Below are 7,627 nucleotides of genomic sequence, written 5' to 3' on the forward strand. Positions count from 1 at the left end.
ACCTGATTGGATGGTTGTGGTTTGCTATTGGTGGATCTCGTGAAAGTGACAGGACAGGTTGATCCCGCCCTCACCCCTGATCAGAGAAGAGGCAGAAGGGAAATTATTTTGATTAAAGATAACGAGGGCTCATGAACTAATATAATAAAAATAATGACGCGCACAGAAAAAAATATATATAATGAACTGCAATATTCCATAAAAAGATAAGAATTGTCTATTTTGATATCATTGTGACTTCAAACACTTAAAAATTAGGCTATAACTGATGCATGCAGTTGCTTTTAACGTGATTTGTTTGATTTGAATAAGCACTGAAAATTAATTAGGCCTATAAATAATTTTATTATACTAAATATTTTACAATAAAAACATCAAAAGAGCACCCAGTCAAGGAAAAAATAAAGGTCATGATGGTAACAAGCTCATGTGCAAAAGAGAGCTGCATGAAGGGATGCAAGGTATTTATTTCATCTGAGTGTGGAGAGAAGGCTTTTATGAGGAAATATTAGCAGAGGTGAAATATGATGCTGTGTCCTCACTTTAAAGTGCAAGTAGGCTATCTCTGGCTTTCTTCTCGCTAACACAAGGCCTTTGCCTTCTATTATTTTATGTTGATATCCCTGAGAAAATTACTCTAGATATTTGCTCAGACCAACTCTGTTCATTGTTTATTTATATACACATGATGAAGGGAAACCATTGTGCAAGGTTTGACAGGCTACAATTAAAGTGCCATTATTTCAGAGGAACCTTCAGATGGGAATGACAGAGGGAGACAGAGGTGTATTTTTCGCATCAAAACCATTGGATGCCTTGTAACTTTTGCTAATAAAGGCTTTAGTTTTGATGCTAACAATCCCACTTGCATCCATTCACATGCTAGCTCTCACAAAGTCTCACAAAACGCCTCTCTCTCTCTCTCTCTCTCTCTCTCTCTCTCTCTCTCTCTCTCTCTCTCTCTCTCTCTCTCTCTCTCTCTCTCTATTTCCAAACAATCAGTGACCTTCCTGTCATCAATAACACTTACACAGGTGATCAAATGAAGCCACATGGCGCTGTTGCTTTGAAAGTTCTCACATTTGACTCCTCGCACAGCAGCTGCTTTACACTATTTTAGTTTGGCTTTGGCAGAGACTGTGAACACAGTCCCTTTACACACACTAGTCAAAATGTTAAAAAAAAAAAACCGTTTTGAATGTTGAGAGAAATAACGTTTTCATAGCCTAACTTAATAGGAATGCTGGCAAAACATTCTTAGAACATGTTTTTGTTAGCTGAATCAGTCAGAATCAGATATACACAATGAAATGCATTTTTTTTTAGTAAAAAGTAGAGATTGAACACATACCTTGTTCTGTTGAGAATAAAAAAATATGAAAGTCCCCCTGTAGTGATTAATAGTATCCCTTAAAACTCATCTTTGATCATCTAAATGTTTTTTTTTTCCCTAAAAAAAAAACTTCATGCCTTAATAGCTTAAATGTAACGCACCCTTGCCTCATTAAGTATGGCCTACGCTGTCCAATGAGATCCACTCGTTGACGATCACACGTTGACTGTGTTGGATCGGTTACAAGGTATTTTTTGACGACAGAAACACCAAAGATTTCAAACACTGTTTTTGAGACTGTCTTTGGTTCACTGCAGTTTTAACGAGAAGATACAACAATGGTGTTGACTTATGCATCTGTTCATGGTTTGTTGATAAACAAATAAACAACATTAAAAAGTTTGACTTTCCTCTAAAATTAACCTCTAATTTGTCTTACATGTTACTGTGGGCTATTTAAAGTATTTTTATTCACTCAAAACAATTTAATGTTTTCAAAAACTAAAAATGATTTGCATTTATTCAAGGTTTCATTTCTAGAATCTTTCAGATCCCAAACAGCAACAAAATAACATATTTCATTGATGACTTATGGAGCAAGTTCTCATGTGATATCATGACATATCAAGCTGATACACCAATGCTATAAAAGAAAAAAAAAGGAAAAAAAAAAATATATATATATATTACACTTTTAAAAAATACATATGCCCTCATAATCTTTAATAATAATAATAAAAACTTACAGCGACGTCTCTTCTCTTCTCTGAAATTGGCTTTGTCCAAAATCACATATACTCTCTTATAGGTACTTATTTTGAATAAGTAATTACTTCATAACTGCTAAAAAAAAGTATGTTCTATATAGTGTTATAATGTGTGTAGCCTAGTATGAATATAATCTGGATGTACATTCATCATGTTGTCATTATCATGGGACCTACCAGCGTCAGTTCCGTCACTTCACTGCCATTCACTAATCTTCTCCCGTGGCCTCATGGGATAGTTAAGCCAAGTCATCGTTATTTATATAGTGTTTTTTTACAATACTGTTTGTTTCAAAGTTCTCAGTTCTCTTCTGGCCAACAGTAGTAAAAGTGTCCATTATATGCACACTTCCGAATCTCACCGGAAGAAGTAGGTCATCCGGGTACTCTTTCCCTACTCTTTAATGAGTAGGCCTACTGTGAATTTGGACATGCTTTTGACATTGTTTTTTCACCTGTTAGCAGAGAAGTATGTGATTTGTTTCGATGTGTTTATTATCATAAGGGCGGGACAATCTGTCACTCACATAACATCACAGTAGCAAACCATAACCAACGATCCAATCAATTCCTGATGGACAAAATCAAGTCATACATATTTGAGAAGCTGTTTCACACAGATATACGTCACAATATCACAACTTGCACAACAATCAGTTTCATGGAGATTTTCAGGGCACAAACAAAATGTGACGATTAGATGTGCTAATGACGTTGTGAGTTGACTTGAGCAATAGTTTAGTGTAATTTAGTGTGACAGAATTAGTTCTTGCATTTGGTAATTTGACATAAAGGTCAATAAATCATCTGAGGAAACGTTTACAGCTGTTGTGGTTCACCCAAGAAAAAAAGTGGCTGTAGAATCAACACAGAAACAGTAGAACATGTTGATGCATTACAGTGTGATGATCTTCTGCCCAAATGCTCAGAAGAGCTTTGGTATAGGCTATTCGACAGACCAGTGCAGTACAATATAAAAAAGTGAAATGTGCATCTTGCTTTAGATCATAACGTTCCATAACACCGATAAACTCCGCCTTTTACCTTGAGCATGCACGCCTCTAGCCCGAGGCTGTGGTTACATGTGCTCTGAAACGCCTTTGGAGATGGATTTTGGTAGAGAAATGGACAGTCTGCATTCTAATTGCACTCTCCTTCAAAACTTGCGACATCTGTGGCATTATGCAGTGATAAAACTGCACAGTTTAGAGTGGCCTTTTATTGTGGCCAGCCTAAGGCACATCTGTGCAATAATCACAAATTTAGACAGATTTGTGAACAATACGTATTTGAGAGAAATAGCCTAGGCCTTTTGTGTACAGAGAAAAAGTCTTCAGCTTCAGAGAAAAGAGTTCAGCTCAAGGAAAATGTGGGCAAAAACAAAAGCGTTGCGTTTTTAATTTTGTTATTTGTGTATTTACACACAGTATTCACATTTCTAGGATGTCTGCATTTAATAAATTAGGGTCTGTAGATTTTTAGATACATTCTAGTAGAGAATTGTTGGCATCCACTGTGGGGTTTTCTCTCTAAAAGAAGAGCATCATGTCATATTTGATTTGTCATCACACTCCTGAGCCTGAAGCCAGATCTGAGCTCCTGTAACAGTTCTGTCACTTTTCATTTCACATGTGTGCATACTTAAAGGAACCAGTGACCCAGGGTTTTGAGCTCAAGTCTTTTATTCTTATCAACCACAAACCAATGGTTAAGACATAATTAATTTGTCATAAACTGATGATTCAGCCATGTATTTCTAAATTTCATATGTTCATATGTGTTTTATAATATTTTTGAGAACCACAGATACTAGTACAAAATAATTAAAAGCCCATATATATATATATATATACACCAAGAAACTGACAGTCAGTATGTTTATTTTTAAAGAAATTAATACTTTTATCCAGCAAGGATGCATCAAATTGATCAAAAGTGACAGTAAAGAATGTTCAATGCTTTTCTTTTGAACATTCCATTCATCAAAGTATCCTAAAAAATAAATAAAATAATGGTTTCCATAAAAATATGAAGTAAAAATATGAATAAATAAATTACAATTTAAAATGTATTTACTTATTTTAAATAGTAATAATATTTAACAATATTACTGTTTTTACTGTATGTTTGATCAAATGAATGCAGCCTTGGTGAGCATAAGAAACACAAAATCATTTGTGTTTTGATGACTAATAATGTTAATATACTGTAAAGGCAGAGGCCTTGGTCCCATGATTGTACACTGTAAAAAATATTGTTGGTTTAACAAATAATTAAGTAACCTGGTTGCCTTAAAATTTTAAGTTGATTGAACTAGAAAAAAGTGAGTTAATACAATGAAGGAGATTGATTTAATCATCAAGAAACTCAAAATAATAAGTTATCTGAACTAAATCAATTATTTAAGTTGATTTGACAAAAGAAAAAATGTTGTGATAACAAATCTTGAAAATATATTTTTTTTACAGTGTACCCCAAAATACACTCATTTGTTCTGCAGCAATTTCCTGTTTAAATAATAGTGTCTTATAGCAAATATTATAGCAAATCACATTCATTGGTCATTACAAAATAAACAGAAATATTAGTGGCTGCATCCAAAATTGCATACTTCCAGTAGGCAAAAAACAGTAGTATATGTCAGAATTCACAAAACACTTGCCAAAAAGTACCCGGATGACATTCTTCTGGTTAGATTTACTTTACTATCCCAAATCTTCCTGGTCTAATGACATTATTTATGACATTAGCTTCAAACATTACAATACTCATGATAACTTCCATTAACTCTACTTTATATCCAGTTCACCGAGCCCGTTCTCATCCCAAGGCGTCATATACGACGCTTTTGCCAAAACGTAGACACATGGCTCTGATGGAACCCTTTAGTGTCAAATGAGACCCAGATATATATATGGAGCAGAAGGCGCCTCCTAGTGGTCTAACCCTAACCCTACCCCATACCTAAACCTACCATAACCAAAGCGTCTCATTTGACACTAAAGGGTGCCATGTACGTTGGATGTCTTTGGCAAAAGCATCGTATATGATGCCTTGGGATGAGAATGCATTGGTTCACCAGCTATATACTCTTGACAGTGATGACATAGAAGTATACAGAATTACAGCAAAAACAGACGTTCAAACACAAATTTCTAAAGATGGCAGCGCTCAAGGTGTGTAGGCCTACATCCAAATTTCTTTGGTCTGAAAGAATGTTCAATGTTGTATATTGAATGAAACAATCTAGATGTCCCTGCTTTATATTGCCAACAGAAGTTTATGTCAGGAAAACAGAGCCCTGGTTTGTTTAGATGACTAGAATGTGAGTCATTTCGCCAAGTACTCTGACTTTAGCTTTCTTAGTCATAATAATTCTTACAACTAAGGGGTGATTCTTGACATATAATCCATTACCAAGTGGAAACCAGTTATTCAAAATGATTCATTGGTGCTAAGATACAGACAGAAAGATAATTTTGCCCATGCTAATGTCTTAGCAACTCTGTTTTAAGAAAACACATAACCAGCCATATCCCTTCCCTGCTTACTAGTCTTAATCCAATTTCAGCAACACGTTACATTCGCTTTTTAGAAGCTGGTAGATCTTTGGCCTCTGAAGACGTTTAAGATTACACTTGTGAAACTGATTCTTTAGTGTGGTGCTCACGCTATGTCTACATTTAGTCATGCAAAAGTGAAACGCTGAAAGTATTTGAAATGGTCAGAGGGTTCAGAGCAACATACACTGTATTATAACTGTAATTCTGTCTAGTACTAACCCAACAAAAGTGAATAAATGGATGTGAAGCAGGGTGCTATTCTGTACCAAATTGGTGTCGGTTGATTTAAGAGATTTTTTTAAGGTAATTACTGTATATTATAATGTTGTGATTCACTCTTAGCATGTATAACGATTGCAGTTTTGAGTGTTTCATATTTTTTTGACACAATTGCGTAGAATTTTAATTAATTTTGGCAACACTTTACAATAAGGTCTCATTTGTTTACATTAGAGCATGAATGCATGAACATGAACTAACAATGAGGAATATGTTCTGCATTTATTAACCTTTGTTAATGTTACCTAATAAAAATGTTGCATGTTCTTTTTAGCTCAATGTGCAGTAATTAATGTTAATAAAAACAACTTTTGATCTTAAAAAATTATTGGTAAATGTTAAGATTAACAATTAACTACGATTAACAAATGCTGTAAGTATTTTTAATTTTTATAGTTCACGTAGCTAACTAATGTTTTTAAGTCCCTCTGTAGTCAATAAATTTATTCCTTTTTTGCCTTGCTTTTTTTCCCTTAAAAAATATGCTTCATGCCTTAAATTAACTTGAATGTAACCTTACACCCTTGCCTCAGTGTGTTCTATGAATATGCAAATTAGCCCTGCCTCCACTCACACCAGCTCAAAGATCCACTACATTCACAACCTTTGTAAAGAGAAAATATTCAACAATGGAGTATTCAAGGTTGAGTTATGAATTTGCACATGGTTTGTCTTAAAGCATATTAAAAACACCACACAGACATATAATCAACATTAAAAGCTGTCACCACATGGTGACTTAAACAAATGAAACCTTATTGTAAAGTGGTACCATTTTAATATTGCATGGAATTTTAATATTATATTAATGATTTTTTGGATATCGGGCACCATGCAAATAATTAGTATCAGACAGAATTTGAATATCAGTGCATCCAAGCAAAAACACCAGAATCTATTGGATTCACTGATTCAGAATCAACGAATCAGTACACAAAAAAAAAGTTGCTGCCTTAATTTTTCGTTGCAATTATGATGTTTAAGTCATTTCAACATTCAAATTCTCTATTTGGGTCATTTTGACCCGATTTTCTTTTTTATTTAGAGCACTGAAAAAAAAATTGGAGTAGGATTTACTTGAAAAAAGCTAGGCAAAAAAATTTACCAAGTAAAAGATTTGCCAAGTAAAAACCTAAACATATTTATCAGTACAGCTTTAATTAGAAATCTTTAAGTTAAATTTACTTGGAATATGGAATTAAGTAAAATCTACAGAAAATAAATAATTTTGACTTAGTTAGTAAAAGGTTAATTAATATCGATTTAGTAGAAATTTCCTTTCCTTTTCCATTACATTTCACTAAAACAATACTATTGAATTTATTTAGTCATTTATAGTATGTGATTTACTTAGATCATTTAAGTAATTTATATTACATGTCAGATGTTAAGCATCATGTGAATGCAGAGACCTCAATACTTGGTAGACAATACACAATGGCGGTAACGATGGGTCGTTTTTGCGTCTGAATGTGTCATTTTGGGCAAAATATTTACACGAAATGGCAAGTTACTAATACCAACAACAAAAATCAATGATAAAACAGTGTAAATACAGCTGGAAACCAGTGAAAAATGAACCTCATTAATTATTCAAGGTCCAGTGCATATCCCAATCCCAGTATCAGATACTTAATTTTATTGAGTTTATATTTACATTTTCATTTCTAATCGCTTGAATTAAT

The sequence above is a fragment of the Pimephales promelas genome, chromosome 22 (genome assembly GCF_988280905.1).
Source record: "Pimephales promelas chromosome 22, fPimPro1.hap1.1, whole genome shotgun sequence".
In the NCBI taxonomy this organism is placed as follows: Eukaryota; Metazoa; Chordata; class Actinopteri; order Cypriniformes; family Leuciscidae; genus Pimephales; species Pimephales promelas.